This window comes from Tenebrio molitor, chromosome X (genome assembly GCF_963966145.1).
Source record: "Tenebrio molitor chromosome X, icTenMoli1.1, whole genome shotgun sequence".
Classification (NCBI taxonomy): domain Eukaryota; kingdom Metazoa; phylum Arthropoda; class Insecta; order Coleoptera; family Tenebrionidae; genus Tenebrio; species Tenebrio molitor.
In genome coordinates, this window is record NC_091055.1 from 9,366,553 (window position 1) to 9,388,135 (window position 21,583).

Consider the following 21,583-nt stretch of genomic DNA (forward strand, 5'->3'; position numbering starts at 1 on the left):
TGCAGAAATCGATATTAATTTGAAATTGTGAATAATAATTTCAACTTGATGTGAATACAAGTTGTTTTAATTAAGTCAATTAGGCTAGAAATTTTTTTCAGGTTGATCCCAAACAATTTACCTCGAGCAAATTGCTGTGAGCAAATTATCGTTATCAAAACTGGGATAAAGAGTAAATTGATTCTATTCATTTCAGCGCGTTTGAAAAATTTGTATTCAAACAAATATCATGGTGCGTTGAAGCTCCAGCAGATTATCATCAAAGCTTTGGAAATATTGAAACTCAAGAAAAATATTCTTTTTGAAAGCGATTGTCCTCTTTCAACCTGAATACATTTCGTTGTTTCCTAATTTCTTCTCGTTCTGAAATTTTCGTAATTTTAAGAGAACACTGTTCGGTTCTTTCTCGGGCGAAATTGATTTTAAAGGAGAGAATTTTATTTAGAATAGTTAATACTGTAGGATCCCAAAGGAATGTCCCGCTGAAATAAACAATTGCTACTTAGCTCAAGTTTGAAGGAAAATGCGATGTAGATTTACGTTTAACGAAATTTCGTTATTTTTTACTTTCAACAGGTTCGACGGAAAGCTTCTTAAAAAATCTCCAAACTTTTCCACATTATTACCATGATATAGAATTTTAAATCATACTCGTATAATCAATTTGAGCGACACATGGCATGTATATAATTTTTTTAAATCGATTTTGTCATAAGCGATGTGGTCCTCTGTGCGTAATACGTATACTAAACTGTTCAAAAGTCAATACCGATATTGAGTGTAGGCGGTATACCGCTGCCATGCTTTCAAGACAAAGCATTTGATACTGTGGTGAGTAGAAGAAATTTCTTTGTAACGCCACCTGCAACAATTCCTGCAAAATACCAACCGCTCGAGTATTCGACAAACTGTTAAAAATGGTTGGTGGGAAGTTAATTTCACTTCCTGTAAGCCTCTCAAGCGACCGACTATTATTACAATTTAACAAAGAGTGGGAATATTGTGCGTTCAACGAGTCAGATTTTCTCTGTTTAATGATGAGTGGGAATTCGAATAAAAGAGTCAAAGTATAAAAACGAAAAGACTGGTTATTATTTGCGTTATAGAATATCATCTGCTATTGAGGAGAAATAAAATATCTCATTACGTTTTGATGGTACCGGGAGCTTAATCGCAGAAATATGTTTAAGAAAGTTCAGTCGAAAAGTGCGAGTTTGTAAGATACAGGCTGGTCTGATCTGTCTACCAATGGAAATTTGAAAAATTCTCCTAAACAAGTAAATTCAGTTCTTCAACTCTTCGAATGTGGATTTTAGAATATGACAATCGGTTTGTGGAAAGTTTTGAGTTCGATACAGGATTTGACTAATGTGGGAGCGGGAGGGGAGTTTGTCCGCTCTTCCCCTGAAAAGAGGGTGGTGGATGTTTAAAAAAACACACAGAGAAAACTCACTCATTGAAACATTTTCCAAATGTGCTCATAGATAGCATAGCGTGCCAGACTTTTTTACAAAGAGGAAGTGGTTTGGTTTTTTAATTTCCGAAAAAAACAATTTGAGCTTGCATTGTATTTTTTTAATCGAATTTTAATGGATTTAGTTGGAAAGTGTGGTTAGTAAAGTTTGTTTTATTACCTCGCAAGTTAAACGTTATCCGGGGTGTATTAGGAAATGACTACTCTCTCTTTAATTGCTAGGATGTACCCTTTTAAAGCGATCAGATATTGATCGGAAGGCCAAAACGGCCACGCATTTACGTCAAAAAACTGTTTTGTTTTGAGGACCTCAACAGAGCGAGATGATTTAAATGTGTTTAGTCTAATCGGTTCGAATTAAATATTGTTCGATGAAGGAAACGATCTTGTTGTGCGTCTATGATTTCGGGAAATAACATTTTCGTTGTCTAAACAAGGAGTAAATATAAATTGTTCGATTGTAGATATCTTGTTTGCAGTGTAAACAAAAACAGACGAAAATCAAATAAATGGCAACAATTTCAGCATCAGCCCATTGAACATGGGTCGGTATGTTTAATCCATTAATAACAGCGTGAGTACACAAATAAATTTATGTTCGTCCTTATTTCCTGGCACGTTGGAGGACGATATAGACGGACGTATTGACTGACTATTCCTCTGTTTATACGCGATACGTGATTTAACTCGCTACTGCATTGAATTTCTCAATAGCGGGATCAAAAGAGATTCTGTTAAACCTACTCAAGCTTTCTCGTCCAATTCTCTATGATTATTTTCACGCCGCCCCACCAAAATGCACCCGCACCACCTACACCAACAGACGAGGGACCGCATCAAGATAAATCAACCCTTAAACTCGCTCATCAAATCCTGCCACCTTGACCGACCGACCTCCAACCTGAGCTCCCTCGAGGCCGCTCGCTGGACGTTTCTTCTGCGGACGCCATCTTAAACGATCCGACGCCGGTAAAAGAACAACGTCGACGCTCGCTCCACGTTTAATTTGACTGGCGTTTATTCATTTTTCAGGGCGACGTGATGGCGTCACTTTCCATCTGCCACATCTGCCCTGTTCAAGACGTCGATTCATTTCTCTAGGCTCACATGCGTGCCTAATTACTCCGATCGAATCACTACAAAACGTGTTATCACTTCTCTTTGCCGAAGTGAAACCACTATAAACTAAAATACAACGTTAATTTCCTGCGACACATCGACAATACGGAGAAAACCTCGCCTCAGCTAAAGTTCCGCTCACAAATCGTTTATCTGATAGGTCACAAAACGACGGAAAACTGACAACTACAAAGGATAAAAATTTCGTATAAAACGACAACCGACCCACCTTTCATTTTTATTTGTTGCCAAGTTCATATTTCAGAATAGCAACGATTTCGAAACGATTTTCTTCAGCTACTGATCTCGTTTGCGTTTTAATAATCCCTCTGCGACGTTTTCTTCCACTCTTACTCGTTTATTTTTCAATTTATTTAATTAGACGGGGTGCGTTTAACGCGTGCGTGTTTACAAAAGCACCACCAATTTTAGTTTTACTGTTAAATTTATTAACGTTGTAAAATTGTTATCTAACTTTTATATCTTGCAAAATATTTTTACGACAGTCGACGAATTTATGCGCTCATTTCTAAAAATTCGCCCATTTTCCGCGTCACTTTTAAACAAAGAGCCGCTAAAATAGTCTCAGTTTCTCTTTACGCGCCATGCAATGTCTAATTTTCGCGCACACAATGTATTTTCTTCATCTGTTTTTTTTTTCTTCCTTATACAATGGCTTTGTATTTCAAAAGATTTACACTGTCTTCGTGATACAAGCCTCTCATTTCGTTCTCTTTTTCAGATTCATTGACTCTCAAACTCTCAAATTGCACGTGTTGAACAATTTTATTTATCTAAAAGTATTCTACAGGTTCCGACAGTTGCTAGTTGCAATTTTTCCACATTCTGCTTTAGAAACATTAAAAATCCCTGATTGCAAAACTTGTGTTGTTTAAGACGAAGGGAAAGGTCTCGTGGAGTGATTAGACAAGGGCATGTCCGTTTTCTCCATGTCCTGTGTTTATATTATTGACGGAACTTCACCGGTGGAACAAAGAAGTCGTAAAAGGTTCGCTTCGGTGTAATATTATGTTTCTTTAAGCTCCGAACACAATAAGCTTTACAAGCACGCGTTTGACTTCTTATGCGGATGGCCGTGTGGCATCTCGTGCATTTTTATACAGCTTTATTTGTATCCAATGATACCTCCGACTTCAGATTTGAGCATTCACCTCGTAAGGTTCACGGTGAGATCTCGGGGAGTTTATTTTTTATAAAGTGGAAGAATAGCGTCCTAATTTACTGGTCCAGTAGCAGATATAAGATGGTGTTAAAATTTTACGATTCACTGGACTATTCTATTCGTACAAAAAATAACAGCCATCAAGTCGACTCTTTTCTACTGTTTCTGAAAGAATAAATAAGATATGTGGGGTGTATACGTTTTGTCAGGGGAATATAGAAAATTTACTACGCCGCTGGTTTTATATAAAACAAGGAGTTTTGTGTACAGTGTGATTTGATACAAAATTAAGCCGTATCCGACAAATCTATTTTCGGAAGATGAATCGGTTTATGTATAATTTAGACGATTATTGTGACAGAATGATAGATTAAGAACAGATGACAGAAAAAAATTAAGTCGCTGTCAACAATTCAAACGAACGGAGCAATAATTCAATTTACTCTCGCACTTATTTTTCGTAGTTTATTATCCTCAACAGAGGAAAACGATTGTTCCGATCGCTCGCCCCTATCAACAAAAAATATTTACGATTTCGTCTGTAGTGTCGTCAACTTTAATTTTGCCTTGAGAATTTGAATTCGCGCGTTTGCTTTTCGTACAGTGTTGATAAATTGAAGATGCATCGATCGAATTCGAACGTGAATATCGGACGTAAATGTTTTGTTTCTCCACATTATGGTTTCAATGCCGGCCATTACCTTGACGATATATTTGCCGTTCGGCGAATTGGAAGAGAAGAACACATTTACTGACCACTTTGGTTCCCCGATTTTAGATTATTTTTTGCGTGGCTATAAAAATCAAAATGGTCTAAGATAGACCCTATAATTTACAAGATCTGGAACATAAAGTCAAACGTGAAATATGTAAGAAATGGACGACTGAGAATATTTTGAATAATGTTATCTATTCTTACACGCTTAGACTGGGCTAGGTTTCAACTAAAAAATTGCTACAGCAATACTTTTTCTTCTACTTTAACTCACCCCATTTAGATAATGTTTCAAATAATAAAATTATTTTGCTTGATATGATAATTTGTGACATCAATCTCGTCCTACACTTTTGTTTCTTACACAATTCCTCTATACTTCGTAACTCTTGACACAATAATATCAACAGCGTTAATAAGACAGTTGATTTAAGCAACTGTTCCGCTCAATAAGTAACGCCGCGCCGTATCAAAACTAGTACTCCATCGAAAACTCTACATTACAAACATTTGGAGATTCTGAGCAAAGTGTGATTTATAGTCAAATCACTTTAGACACTTTTCACTGTTTTTAATTCACCAGAACTCAAAAATGTACTTAAATGTTGAACAGTAAAAAAATGTTGCTTCTATCTGTTCGTGTAGCCCAAAATTTGGCAAATCATAATCCACAGATGTTCCAGTGGATTCAAGTCTGGTGATGTGCTAATTATATTATGTATGCAGTTGGTGATTGAATATTTTTACATCACTATTATTATTTTCGTTTCTTTAACAGAAGCTAAAAATGTACTTATTCAGCCTATAATCAGAATACACGGAAATATTTAAACACGTATGTACTCCCGCATCAATGGAAAAATATGCTTTTTTTAAGTAAGAATACGTGAACAGATGGCATGGCTTCATAGTTTTGGTTTCATACCGGAAATTATAAAAGTAATAGTAAAGAAAAAGCAAACTCTCGCTTTTTACACGCTTCATACACTCGTGTATGACAAAAAACTAAAAAGGATCTTTTTATTGAAGGTAACCACACCTTCGTAGGTCAGTTATTAGATCTATTAGTTGCAGCTCTACAAACGGTCCAGTGTAGCAGCGTAAAATGCCAAATTTTACAAACATGGAATTAACGGATATGATACTCGCGTAGGGTGTGGTGCGGCGGGTGGCAACGCGGGTCAAGCGCAAATATTGTACCGGGAACAGTGTCCAGACAGGGTTGTATCTAATTCAAAAACGTTCACTTGCACGGTGCAACGGATGAGAGACACAGGAAACTTCCATTCAAGAACGGAAAATCATTGCAGAGATTGTTCCCAGCGGGTGATTGAACCAAAAGTACCGCCATCCACCAAGATCTCCGGATTTAAATCCTTGTGAATTTTTTATGGGGGCTTTTAAAACAGTTGAAGAACTAACTACAACTAGACGAGTCGTGGCAGCTAGCGCCCAAATTTGAGAAGATCGTGAAGTTTTTTCAAAGGTCCGTGCATCAATGGCGCGGAGGGCACAGGCATGTATCATACATCAAGGACAACCATTTTCAGCATTTACTGTGAATAAGGTAGGTACGCTAAAATTGAAAGTGCTTTGTACTCGTACGTTTTTTCTACACAATTCAGTGTCAGTATCAAATTTCTTGCGCGGCAATCGTTTTCGTTTTGTTTTTTTTTTACCATTTCACTTTAAATTCGCAATTTCAGCCAGTGCAAATCGTCTTCAAATGTCTTGGTGGTTTACGGCTTAAAATATTTCCGCCTATTTTGATTACACCCTCTATGTTAAATTGTTTTCTAGTGTCTGTTCGTGTCGTCAATACTTATTTGGCAAATCATAAATGTTCCAGCGACGTCATCAGAAACCAAAAATTTACTTAAATATGGGACAGTAAAAAACTTCGCTTGTATCTGCTTATCTTGTCCAATATTTGGCAAATCATACTCCACAGATGTGTCAGTTGATTCAAGTTTGGTGATCTGCTGATTATTATGTATTACTTTGTGATTGAACCATTTAATATCATTATTTTTATTAGTTTCCTTTTTTAAGAGAAGCCAAAAATGTACTGAACAGTAATAGTATATTATATGTATACCAAGGTGGAGAAGTTCATGATCATAGACAGAGCGCCAAGATTAGAGCCCAAGGCGCGCCGAGGGTTGTAAGGCGCGAAGGCTATAAGGGACTTCTCCACCGTGGTTTATATACTATTTTTTTCACTACTAGATACGTTAAAACCCTTTCTGATAATAATTATTAATCAAATTATTTTGTCGGATGCGACGGGTCCGAGTTGTCACTTCTTGACAGTTTATATGTAAATCGTCTACGTTAACCAATAACATATACGACAATCTTTCGTTGCTAGGTGACGGTTGTTCCATTATTCACCACTGGTTAATAATGAAAAATTATTTACCTGTCACTGGGTCAACGTAGAAAAACGAAACTTCTCAGTGTTCTATGACAACCGATAAAGCTAGACTTTATCACTAGTAGTGAAAAAAACCATTTTCTTGTATCTGCTCGTGTCACCCAATACTTAGCAAATCATACTACACAAATGTTTCAGTGGATTCAAGTCTGGCGATCTGATTATATTATTTTGTGATTCAAGCTTTCAACATCACTGCCTTTGATTTAGTTTCTCAACAAATTTTCTTAAATATTGAATGGTGAAAACCTTTGGCTTGTAACTGTTCAAAGAGCCCATGTTTGACAAATCATACTCCATACATGTTTCAGTGGATTCAAGCCTGACAATCTGCTGATTATGAATTCATGGTTGACCCTTTTAACATCATTTTTCTTATTTTCATTTTTTAACAGAAATGAGAAATGTATTTAAATATTCAACAGCAAAAAGCTTTCACTTCTGACTGTTCATGTCGCCCAATATAAGTTGTTCCAGTGGATTCAAGTCTGGTGATCTGTTTATTAAGTTACTTTCTTATTGCACCCTTTAACATCACTATGCTCATTTTCGTTTTTCATAAAAAAAACAAAAATGTATAATGTATACTTAAATAAGGGACAGTAGTTTTTGCTTGTATTTGCTTATGTCGCTCACTATATGGCAAATTACACTCCAAACATAGAAATGTTCCAGTCTGTCTGTTCAAATCTGGTGATCTGCTAATTACACATACTACTTTATGATTGAAGGTTTTAACATCATTATTCTTATTTTCGGTTTTTTGCAGAAACCAAAAACGTACATTGACCAGTAAAAAACTATTACTTGTTGACAAATCACACTACACAGACGTTCCAGTGGATTCAAGTCTGGCAATCTGTTTATTACATAACTTTGTAACACTATTATTCTTACTTTCGTTGTAAGATTAGATTAGTGTCTGTGCCTCAAGTCAGCGGAAGGATGAAAGGATTTGCACCTGGGGAAGACGTTTGGTGCAAACTTAGCTTTGTGTTGAGTAATGAGGTCCACATTCATAGTTGGGCAGCGAAGTTTAATGTGTATGTAATGCTAGTGCATGACCGTCGCCGTCATTCAGCGGCGGCAACTTCTGGTAAATGCAAGGCTTATGGTGAAATTGGCCCGTATAACAGTCGAAGTGTTGGAAGATATTAGGGCGCCGGCTGCGCTTGTAATCCTGCACTAGGACAATTGCCGTGTCCTGATTTATCATGACAGAAACATTCGGTAATTAAGAAAGAAGTGAATAAGCCCCATGGTGATCCACTCTTATTATTTTGATTACCTCGTTCCGAAAATGAAGACCCCGCTTAATTACGATTTTTGTGAGGATTTTACGGGTAAATTAGCTCGACGTTTTCATTTGAGTTTACATCGAAAGAACTTTGTAATGTATCGCGGATTTAATTCTAAAATTAGACGGTGCTTTTTTGTAACAACTCACGAATTTTTACACTAAAAAGTTTAATTAAACCGGATTACAGGACCACGAGAAAATTACACCGGCCCCGAATCTATCCCGGCGTAATTACGCGATGGACGATGATTTTTTAAAAATCATGCGATTCGCTCCGGAAGGGAGTCCCGTCACTCATTTTGTAGTCTTATTAAAACTCGATGCGGTTCCAACAATAACCAGAATTCATTCGACTCTTTTGATCCTGGCTTTAGTCCGCTTTCTGTTGTTTTAAAATGCTTCGCTTAAACGTGCTACGGAACATTAAGCTCAAAATGAATGATGTGCGTGTGTGCGTATTTGTGTGTTTTTGTGTGATTCTACGCTACAGAATATGTCCCCTGTTACTGTTTCGACGGCTTTTACTTCAAAAAGGAAACTACTCTAATTAATAATTCACCATAATTACATTTTCAACCACACCATAAATGCAATTTGTTATTTAATATTTTATAAATTAACCGACTGAAATGATTGAAATATTCCTGATTAAGTGATTAATACCTCCATTCAAATACATAACGTTCCCAAACCTTTAATGTAATAAATACACCAATAAAAGTCATTTTCAAAATTTTGTTCGCTTTAATTCCGCAAAAATATTTTTCATTTAGATTATCCAATATGCAGATAACGAAATTACAATAATATAATTAAAACAATATCCTCAAATAACGGCACGACCATACGACTTTCGCGACTCCACCTTCTCCAGATTTATCACCGATTGAAAATACATGGAAGCCATCGAAGAAACCTAATCTGCACTTTAACAGTTCCACTACAATTAAAATAGCTGGTTAACTGTTTCTCTCTCATCAAAGTACAAAAAGCTGAGAGCTTGTAATTAGAAAGATTAAGAGAAGGAAAAAAAACGTACAAAACAATTATGTGTTCATTTTAGGCTACAAAACACAAGTTTATCCAAACACTTTCGATTTTCACTGAAACGAGCTGGTGTAAAATTAAAATCTTGTTAAGTTCTTCCAACCTATTTCTGCGTTCATCCTAACGTTTTAACCTTACCACTTTGGAGCATTTTAATTAGTCTAACACCGTAGTTTGCGGACAGTTCATTGTATTTCCTGCTTTTCTCGGCCGTGATGAGTATTTTCGTGACTTTCAAATTTAAATTTGTCGCCACCGCCATCGGTTAAGAAAGACAATTCTTTAAGGGCATCAGCTGTTTTCCCCCGTTTTTCTATTGTGATAACGCAATTCTATTCTTGTACTCTTTCGCAGAAGCTTCCCCGTCTCTCATTTATTATCTCGTCCACTGTTGCTAATTTTCTTTTATTTAGCTCACTTGTATTCCTTGCTGTTTTGTGAACCAACATAATGGAATTTAAAAAACGCGGAAGTATTTATTCGTGCAATCATTGCGAATGCTCCAAAAGTTAAACTATTTTAGAGGAATATGTACTCGTACTCGTATATCACATTCCAATGCAATAATTCATTTGCATTTTTGCCACAATTTACAAATTCATAATGGATCAAAATCACAAAACAACAAAAACATTGTTTTGGTTGAAATAAATTGAATAAATCTGCGATTTTTCGTACGTAATTTTACGTAATCCCATGCGGACAAGAAGTAACTCTTTTTCGGACGCACTTTTTTGTACGCACTTTTCAAGACATGGACCGTGGCGCCATCTGTTGGTCTGTTTAGTAAGTTAACGACGAAACCAACAAAACCGAGTGAACCGAGTGAAAATCAACGAATATTTGACAGTTAAATTTACCTAACCAAATTGTTTTATTTGCAAGTGTTGTATCGTTTACTTCTGGTACCTAGTGATTATTTGGCGAAAAAGTAAGAAAATGAACGTTGACGGAGTCGATAGCGACAGTGAAATTGACGAAGCGATGACTGATACGCCGCCGGACATTGCAGACGAAGCAAGCGCTGCAAAACAAGACTTGCTTCCGAAAAAATCTGGAGACCTGTATAACATTGAAAATGTCGACCATAAAGTCGAAGATTTATATTTCTTTGTAGTTCGTGCGGTTGCCTAAAAAAATTAATGTGCACCTCGTCCAAAAAATGAATTTTGTGCTCGCCTGTTTTCAAGTCTCGGCTCCGCCTCGACTAGAAAACCCAGACTCGGACAAAAAACATGCACTTTTTGGCCTTGATACACAAATAACTATTTCATTGTCATATTTGGTGCCTGTGGACAATTCATTACCTTATTGAACCCACAATCTTGTCAACCCCCATCATCACCAAGAGATTTTCTGCGGAATGACCACTCCCTTTATTTAGAATTCTTAAACGGATTTTGCTAATAGAAAATGCAAAACTCGTATAACGTTATAGTTCTCCGAGGTAATGGATTTAATTCGGCTAACCTCATTTGAATAAAAGAAATTGTCTCTGGGTACTCGAAAATTAATTATAGAGAAGGATAAGGACTTAACTGTTTAATATACAATTGGAATTTACGTGTATAGCTTTCGCGATATTTGCATCACTTTCTCGTTCTGCTAGTTAACGAAGACGTTACGAAACGTATTTAAATAATCGAACACCACTTTAATAATAGACAGAAACGACAGAATTCGCACCGACGTTGTAATTTATCGGACGGTATTTGTCCAACTACTGGCTCACCCTTCACCTTCAATTTCAACCCCCAGACATTTTCAACTGAACGGATTTTCATTAAAGATTGAACAAAGCTTGACCAAGATTAGCCAACGAGTATCAAATTCTACCTTCCACCATAGGGCTTTGTTTCTGTTTCTTTAATCTCGGAATGAAACCTTTTTGAAAATTTAATTTTCGATTTGTTGCGACTTTATGACTCCAAAAATATCAACTTCCAAACTTTACCTTCACTTTGATTAAAAATCAAACAAATTCGTCCCTCCAGTAAATTAGTTCATCTAAGTTTACAAATAAAGCCGAAGCCGTACTCCACATTCTATTTTATTTTATTTTAAGTTGTTGGTCACGTTTCATTTTAATCAGCCGACATTTTTTTATTTTCAAGGTAAGAGAAAAATGATCTTCTTTAGAGGGATCTGCATGAACAGCCGGTTATTAAGAGTGACTTAATGTTGAAACTTTTTATAACCAGCAATAATTCGGGATTTGTTTCGGTGGTTATTATTAAAACATGAAGCGAATCAAACCAGCTATGTCTTCTCTTATTGTTTGCATTTAATTTTTTTATTTGACTATATAAAACAACTCGTTTCCCTTGCCATATTTGCTCGTATTGTTAAATAATAATGAGGAGATGTATCGACTGAACGGCAAATCGGCAATAAAATGTTTAATGACCTATTCCAAATATGCGACGAAAGTTATTCTTATTCGTCTTCGTCGGTGTGATTTGGGAGCCATCGACACGGGTTAACACCCTTCATCGAGTTATAGAAGTGCAGGCAGGTTGTAGGTGGTTGATTCGGTGTCCCTCAGAGAGGACCGTCCCACCCATATTTATTGTTCAGCTTGGTATCAAATTAGAAAATAATTAGATTATGGAATAAATTGAGCAGGTAAGTTGGAAGAACATCGAGTGTATAGGATTTGACTGGTGGCCACCACTTATACACATAATAGCACATAATAAGGTCGCCCTCGCATGGGGCCTGACCTATCTGACCTATCTAAGTGAGCTCAGAGTTTGGGCCAACGGACTCAAGTTCGCATTACGGTCATTAAGCTCCTCATAAATCATATCATAGCGCCAACTAGTGATAGGATACCAGTCTGGGACACCAACATACTACACAAATGCTCATTCATTACGCAATTTATAGATAACACTTCTTAAGATAACACTTCCGATCTCTAAACTAGTTTGAACCAGTCGAATCGATCCCCGTTTGCACCCCATTACATCCGCATTACATTAGCCCAACTGTCCCAACGATTGGTCGCAGGCCCGAAGGGCAAAGCTCTAAAAACTGTCGTCTGGATGGTGGTCGTAAAAATGAATCACCCTGTATATGGCAAGCCGCTCCAAAGCCGGCAGCAAAAATCTGATATATGCAAATTCAGTATTCTTCCCTTATTATGTATTCTCGAATTAAGTCGCAGAACTTTATAATTTCCCGCTAAATTTTAAATAATTCATCCTGTCTTCTAGTTAATGATTTAGAAATTAGAGATTCTAAAATTCGCTGCACCGAAATTATCTCGGCAGCGACATAAATTTAACTGTGAGAGTCTGCAATTTTGCCATTAATTTGAACAATTACATTATAGCCCACAATATTGTTGGGGGCCGTGTTCGCAAGATCGGGTAATTTTTTCCTTGAGAATAAGATCGATCCCGTGGGAGTAGATAAATAATAATAAAATTAAGAGGAAACGGTGAACGGGAACGGCGCAAAAATATAATTCGACGAAAATTAAGAAAATAATTGTTTCATTTTGGAAATGCACTCGCGAAAACGATATTTGCTTAATATTCAATTAAACCCGAGTGGCTACAAATCTTCTCAGAGCTTTTTGATTATAAAATAACTAGAGTCCGATGAAGTGGAAAACTGCGTAGTTAAAGAGAAAATGAAAATGTCACGTTACGTAATTTCGACAAATGGAAACAGTTGTATATTGTTCGTTTGATTAATATTGGTTTTAAAACAGCGCCGGTGCCGAACTTTATTAAACATTACAAAGTCTGTCGACAAATACGCTGAATGATTCGTTATGAATTTCAATTACACTCTCTACTATTGTAAAAACAAGTGCCAAACGCACACACCAAAAGTCACATTTGCATACGTTTTTATTTAATTGGATCAGATTTTGTCCTACAAAAGGTACCACGTGGTTTAAAAAAAACAAATCCGAAATAATATGTGGAATAAAATTATAGGAAAAAAATTCGAAAAATCATACTTACGTAACAACGTTGGGATATTTTTATTTAATTTTGTACTGAAAATTGAGCACAAAATCTCATTGGAACCAATTTTTCCTATTACTTTTTTTGAGATGTTTAACATAAACTCTACTTTCGGATTTTTTAATGCAAAATTTGTGGTATAATAATAATAGTAATAAATTCATTTAATCAACGGGCAGTAGCCCACACAGGAAATATATCTGGCATTCAAATGAAATCCTGGGCTTCGAAGGCCTTGGAAACCGTCAGTTGTTTTGCTTTTTTAAAGTGTAAATTGACAGTTGTAATTAGAGCATATTGACAGCTAACCTACAATTTATAAACAAAAAATCTTTCTTTTTTTTTTCTTTCTTTGCAATGTTTTATATTAAAGTGGAATAGCTAACGATTCCTATTCTCAAGCACCATTTGCTAAAAACAAATATGTTTAATTATGTCTCGATTAAACATAAACAAATATCATTCATGTCAAACTGAGGAAAATTCAAAATATACATTGTTCCAAATGGTTTATCTTTTTCAATGCCTACTCAGCTCAGGTTTTCATTCGAATGCATGATAGTACGAAATACACAGAAGTCAAATAAAATTCAGAACAATTATAGAGTTAGAGTTCTTATTAACAACTTTTGTAGGATATAATTTTAAAACTTGAACAATTATTATTACAATTATACCTAAATAGTATAAATTGGTTTATTAATGTTCATTCTTCATTCTTTCAGAACTTCAAAGTAAAGCAAACGATATAATTGTAGTGGGTAGTACAACAAATTAAACAACTACGAAAATAACATAAAATAACAATTAAAAATCTTGCAATAAGTATATTTTAAATGCTAAAAAAAAAATCTCACGCAACACCACATATCAATAATGTAATTAAATAATATAAAACGTAAAGAAGCTCCGCACAGGGATCCCCATTTACAATCAATAAATTAACTGTTTCTTTTCCAACATAGCTAAACAATTAATACAACGCAACTTTTATTCTCTTCTCCAAATCTCGAGATGTTAAAATATATACACAGAAGAATAAAACCGCATGTTCACTTTCAGCAAATGAACAATTAATGAAATGAGAAATGTTATTTGCAAACTAAAAAATTCCTCTTCAGAAGATATTTATGTACATAAATTTTGAACTTTAATTGCAAAATGTATACAAAACTTAATATTATATCTGCTAATAACTTATAACGGGTTTCAGAAATAAAACTGGTTAAGAACTACATATACAGAGTGTAGAATGGATTTTGGTACAAAGGCACTTCACGTTTAATAGTGAAAATCCTCTGATAATGGCTCCCCTAATTATTTTCCAACAAAACCTTAAATACAAAAGTTGTAGAATAAAAAAATGTACCTAAATCCTTTTCTAATTATTTTCTAACACCTTCTGGTTCTGTTAGACAAGAAAAATTAAATATTAAAAATTTACCGATAAAATTGTAATACCCATAACTCCCGACAACAATAAGATTCATTTTTTGACAAACGTAACGAGTTTGATGATTCCTTAAAGAATGAACTCTGTTAACAAAGAAGGAAAAGTTAACTTCGTAAAATGGTATTACTCCGGATTGTCTTTTAGAGACAAGCAAGCAACATTTCCTGTATTCTATCCGGAGCGACCTATTCCAAGTTTGACATGTTAAATATCATATGTCATCTTTGGTTGTCACGTAGGTTACACTTCCCAGCTATTGCTATTTTGACAAATTCTTTAATTTTTTTTTCCATTATTATGTACTTGCGGAAGATGTTAAAAAACGAAACAAATAAGAACTGGGAACCATTGTTAATCTACAAATTTTGTATTTGAGGGTTTGTTCTTAAATAATTAGGGGAGCCAATAACCGAGGATTTTTACTTTTACACGTAAAGTGCCTTATGTACCAAAATCCATTCTACATGCGATATATGAAAAAAAAAAAAAATGCGAATCGATAACATGGGAGCTCAAAATGCAATCACCGATGGTCTAGGCACATTCAAATGATACTTTTTTTTATTGGACATCGAGTCATCAAATCTAACAAACGTTATAAATCAAACAATAAATAATAAACTTTCAAATTAATTTGCTAAACATAATTAAATATTAAATAATTCTAAATCAAATATACATTATTTACATAATTCAGAATCAGTTAATTTTCTGAGATTACAATTTATTCTGGTTTATTTATTTTTCCGTCTATCATGCTCATGCATTCCACTGGCTTCTGGCATTTTGGTTTGGGGGCATTCTTCATATTTATAATATTTTTAATGTAAATTTTTGTACTGATTGTAAACAATTAAAGAAAAACTGCCAGACACTACCTTGTTGTTTATAACGTGTACTATAATTAACTTGTAAATTAAGAAGACGTGTGTAACCATAAATTGTATTATGCACCAACGTAAATACAGAATTATTATCCATTCCCACCACTGAACCGGTAGTTAACCGGCATTCAGGCTGAACTCGGTCATTACGGGTATTGCTACCAAGTAATAACGGTCAAATAGATAATTATGTGAAGGAATGACAACCCCCAATCTCAGTCCAGCTTGACTACAGACCATCTGCCACGCTTCTGTTCTTACTCAAATAATATTTCTTGTTACTGTCAAACTGTTCAGGAGACTTAAGGACAATGAAACAGGTCCTTAACGAATGTTCGTTAGCTAAAGTGTGTCTTACGATCGTTGAGTACTTAACTCCACGACTCCTCAGAAGAAGGTCTCGGACTGTGAAAATATACGCCTTGTTTTATTTTTGTACATTTTATTTATTGTTATTATTATCATTATAAACGCGTCTATCATTTAATTATATTTTTAATAATGTCATAAGTAGTTGAATAAGTTAGTTGAATTTATTGGTGCAATTGCAGCAATCTCGTTCAACACATGTTCAAAGGTTCCCATTACATCACAAGACATGTAATAACTTAATTTTTAAAATTTTTGATAGCAAATAAAAATAGTGTCATTAATTAATTTATTTAAAACAAACTGTTTCGACAATTTTTTATGTGATTTTGATAATTTTGTTTTGCTCTCAACTTCAACAGAAATGATGTACTTATTGGTGTAAGCTAATAGTGCTTGATTGATGTTGTCGAGTATTACGACGTAATAATATTAGTGGCATAATTTGAATTATTGAGTGATGGTGTTGTACGTACTTCACTGTTCGTCAAGAAATTATACAAATTCGATGATGCAGAAGAGACTCCGTGGTGATTTTGTGAACGCATCAAAGACTGACTAAAAATAAAAGTTAATGTGGAGTGTGGCAGCAGTCTGTGCACAAAGGATAGCAAATAGAAGCAAAAATAGTACAGAAAAGTTATTTCGAAGGGCAGACGAGCGATGTCCAAACCAGCGTGCTAATAAAGTCAACATTTAATTAAATGGGAACTTCAAAGAGTCTTTCATGGTTTTTCTGGAGCGCAGTCTTATTGAGTCAAGTGCAAATCCTCGCGAGGTCAAGAGATAAGTGCGGCCGGAGTCGAATCGCTTTTACCAGCTGCAATAACCGAGAGGATATCAATCATCGGCGCGTAATAATTGAAGAAAGGCGATATACTCGGCGCCATTTAAAATGTAATTAAGAGTCCACCCCTGTAAACGCGAGCGATTTACGTTTGTGGCAATCTGCGACGTGAATGCTAATGCCGACGGCCCCACCGGTTGCCCCGAGGAAGCCGCTTGCATCCCCCGTGATGCACACTCGTTACATTTTTCGTCTTCACTTAACCCCAGGATCAATCGTTGATTTTGTTAAGTCGGATCCGATGTCCGCACACACATCCACTCGCTCAATTTTGCGTAAATCGTCCCGGAGTTATGTTCAGGACACTGGGCATAATCCAATAATAAAAGGCCTCTTTGCACTACATTTGTATGCCGTTTTCCTCTACGACTGTCTCGCTTTGTGTGAATTACGTTTTCCTACACGCCGCTCTATTCCCTAATCTCTCGATAAAATTATTTAAAAACATTAAAATGACGCATTTGCATTTTTCTCACATACAACGTGCAGCTACATTGTTCTGCACGCCGCAAAGTTAAGCGCAAGCTGCGTTTTTATTGCCTTTAAAATTGGTGGATGCGCCGGGATAATTGGCAACAAAAATTTCCATCTCGCACATTCATTTACAACTAACAACTATTCCAATAAAAAAATTATTATATAAAAAATAAATCTGCAAATATTCCAATTAGTTTCAAACAAATCAAAAGCATGCATATTTTGAATTGCTAGAATTGGTGGATGCGCCGGGTCAACACTACTCAAAATTCACCATTAAGTTTCAAGTTCAGCTTCAATAATCACTTTTGAGTTTGTTTTAAAAATGTGTAACGTCGAAAAATCTGATACATAATTAAAATTGTGTAAACACTTTTTGTTTTTGCCAATTTATTTATTATCCAAGTAAAATGAATCAAACATCTACATCACACAAAAAGCAAAACGTTGTTTACATGTGTTGGTCAATATTTGAAGCAGGAACAGTGTTGGTGAATGGTGAAGTTTACACAAAACTGCCGGGATTGTCTTGGAACCTTCATTGGTTACAAATTGTTTATTTAAACGGAAACGCAAACAAGATTTTTTAAGCGTGAATGTATACAAAAATCAAAATGAACGTATTTCATGTAAAAAAATTCGAATGATTACGGGACTGGAAGCATTTGTGTACAAGCATTAGCAAAAAATTGGAAAGAAAATAAAGATACTGTTGGTAATAAATTGTTAATAGATCTACTTTACGGAAAGCAGACCGTGTTTATTGTTTAATAAATGATAGATGAGGCCTGTTAAGATCGAGATCGAGATCGAAATAGATATCATTTAAGTCGATATTTGACGATGGCTAAAACAATATACTAGTATTTTGGAGTTGTTGACCTTGTTTACGTTTGTTTGTAAGTTTTTGAAGTTAAGTTTGGCACTTCTTGGCTTTATTCGTCTACGGCAAATCGATGTGATTGTCAATTCGTTGAATTTGAACAATGAAGGCTTTAATAAATAAACTCGGAGATTTGAGAGCACAATGGTGAATAGAAAGCAAGTTAGCCTCCTTGTGATCCCGTCGTAAATCTGGAAACTACCTAGGTCGGAGTGTGATAAGTAGACGTTTTATTAGGTCCGTGGTGCTTAAAAGAACTAGAATAGCTAACTATCCAGTTTCCGCTTCTCAATTAAACCGACTTTATAAAAACTTTTCAGATTATTTCGTCCGAAAGCCGGTTTTGTTTTATCAAAGATGGGTTAAGTTGCCAAACCGCACTCGACCTTTCTTTGTTGAAACACCAGTGACGGGGCTTTTTCCCAGAAAGACGACAAAGGTGAGGTTAAGTTTCGAAAACTTCCTCCCGTTTTAAGAGCATATTTAAGGCGATATTAAACTACAGTCCCTTAATTAATGCACTCGCGCTCAAAATGCAGCGCACCGGATTTAATGAAAATTTACGGAGAGCGACGACATTATTGAAAGTAAATTTGCATCGGGGACCACCGGCGATTTAAAAATGCTTCATTTAAAACATGCCAGACACTTTTATCGATATTATTTGCTTTAAATTAATCAGGAACGGAGCGATATCGTCGACCAGCAATTGCTCTAATAAGAATTTCCTCTAAAAATTAAATCTGTGAATGCTGACAGCAGCAAATCCAATCTCAATGGAAAAAAAATGTCTTGTGACAGCTATGCAGGGTATTTCACGAGTGATAATGAGCCCGGCGGAATTGAAAGTGCAACCCACAATACATTTCCAAAGTTAACGTGGTTAGCTGTGCAGTTTCGTAAATTTTGACCTAAATGCCATTCGCTTGGTTAAATGAAATTGTCTGCATAAACGCGCATTGGCAGAAGCATTTTTATTACATTCGCCATAATCAAAATCATGTCTGTTTTCTCAGAGTTCGAATACATTTTAATCGTCATAATTTCATCAACAATACGATATTTAAAATAGCCACGTTAACTTTGGAAATGTATTGTGGGTTGCATTTTCACTCGTGAAATACAGTGTCTGGCCAAATCTAATAGAAATGTGTAGTTTTTAATTGAGGTGTCTCGAATAAATAGATTTGAGCGTGTAAGTGAATATTTCTTGTGGAGAGGATATGAAGTGATAGAAGAGACAGTAAAGTCTGAAAGATATGAAGCTTTTACCTTCTGGTGATATAAGAGGAGAATCAATGGTACGGGATTATTGTAGAGAGTCATATCCATCCCTCAGCCGCGAACATTTTGGTGAGCTGGCTCTTGGTCTGGCAAAGAGGTCAGTTAAGCTGGTCTGGCACTGCTGCCTACATTGCAGTTCTGGAAAATATTCGCGTTCATTTTTCAGGAGCTTCTGTATTTAGCCGCTTTATTACAGCGAGCTCAAGTCAAATTATGGCCGATTTCAAACGTGGATGAATGTGTCAAAATGCTATCTTTTAATTAAGCGATATTAGCAGAAATGGGAGATAACTTCGCGAGCCTCAATTTTAATCAAATCGTATCTCTTCAAACGCGGTCCCACCGGATCGAAATTTATATGACAGTGACGGGGACGGAAACAATAAATCCACTAACATCGAGGCTTTGCTACTTCCGCTGATTTACTTTAATACAAACAATCGCTGATTACGAAGTGCGATTTGTCTGGTTCGAAGGGACGTCAAAAATTTACAACTGGATTCGGCTTAATCCGAGTGACGATGCAGAGATCGCTAATTTTATTCACCACCGAACGAACTTAACGTTAATTAATTCCGGCCGCTGCCCAAAAATCAATAGAATCATTATTTGTCACGTTCGAATCTAGATTTCACCGGAACTACAAATTATGCTTCGCTTATTTCTACCGGAATCATAAAACGTCATGTCCAAACATTCCTTGATTAAATTTGGAAACTCCGATTTTTTCGAGGGCGTTCGTCAAAACGTCAAATCAAATTTGACTCGTTAACTTTAATAAACAAGCCAACCTATTTTATCTGTATTATAACTAATCCCCGTATTTATTATGGAGATCTCGACTAATAATCTTGTTAATATATCCCGGAGGTTCGTCCTAGAGCTGACAACAGAAATTAACGCTTTCAGCCATTTATTTCAGCAGCTGCTCAAAATGTTTTCCTTGTATTTCCATCAATAACAGCTTACATTTAAAATTGGTCTATACTTTCGTCACGGAATTCGTCCCTTCAATCCGCCTTTTTGAAACGCGATCCTTTAGATATCCTGTTACAGTTAAAAATGCGACAAGCACCAGAAACTGTCGATAACATTCTTCTTCCATTCGTTTACAGATTCTAAAAAATTTACGTATTCTCTACTTATCAAATTCTCTACGGCCAGTTTCCCACAACAAAATTCTCCAATTCTGTCACTTTCTCCGAGATGACTCCAACCTTCTTGTTCTCAGTGACACTCCCTCGCACCTTCACCTCTGTAAAATTTTTTACACGAATATTTCGTGTCGACTTTGTAAAAGGTATTTTCTTCCTGGAGATAGTAAGATTTGTGTTTGTCTTGTTCCTAAAATATCCGATTTGGCCAAAAAAAGAGCAACCGTTTTACACGAATCTATTTATAACATCTGATGCTATATTTCACGAAGAGGGGTCTAGAGTATCGGAGTTTTGTTTTGTAAAATAGGTTTAATTCCCCCCGATAGAAGATTCGGCATTAAGAAAACACATTAACGTAGTTGATAATGTGTTTATCTTTTCCAACTAACGTGCGCGCTTTCCATTCGCATAGAAGGAACATTATTTATGGCGCTGATTTAACCACCCTAACTGCCAACAAGGCTCTGAACGATTTTTTTTATTCACTTGATACGAATTAATATCGCGTTTCAATATTAGCCAAGACGAAATAATGAGAGCCAATTTATGAATTGAATCGAGGCGGATTCCTGAAAAATCCTAAATATGGAGTGGCGGTCGTTCATGTGATGATAGAGGATGCCAGAAATTATTTGCACCTACAGTAGACCTGTAATAAGGTCGGTAAGTGGTAGGGTCTCCAATATCCTGGCACACGGTCAGAAGTCAATTGACCTCCTTTAAAGCTCTCGAGTATTCGGTAGAAATAAGGAATACAGAACTGCCAATCGCGTCAGTATATTAAAGCACTTGTTCGTTATGACGAGAGGAACATTTTTAAAATACTTCGTTACGCCAAACGAGTTCATTGTCGAAAACTCGATTGCGATGGATTATTGCTTTATACGCGGTACCAAATCTCTCATTTATCACAAAAAAAAATAATCTAAAATACATGTGTGACGTTGGACCCGACGATTTGACTCTTCAAA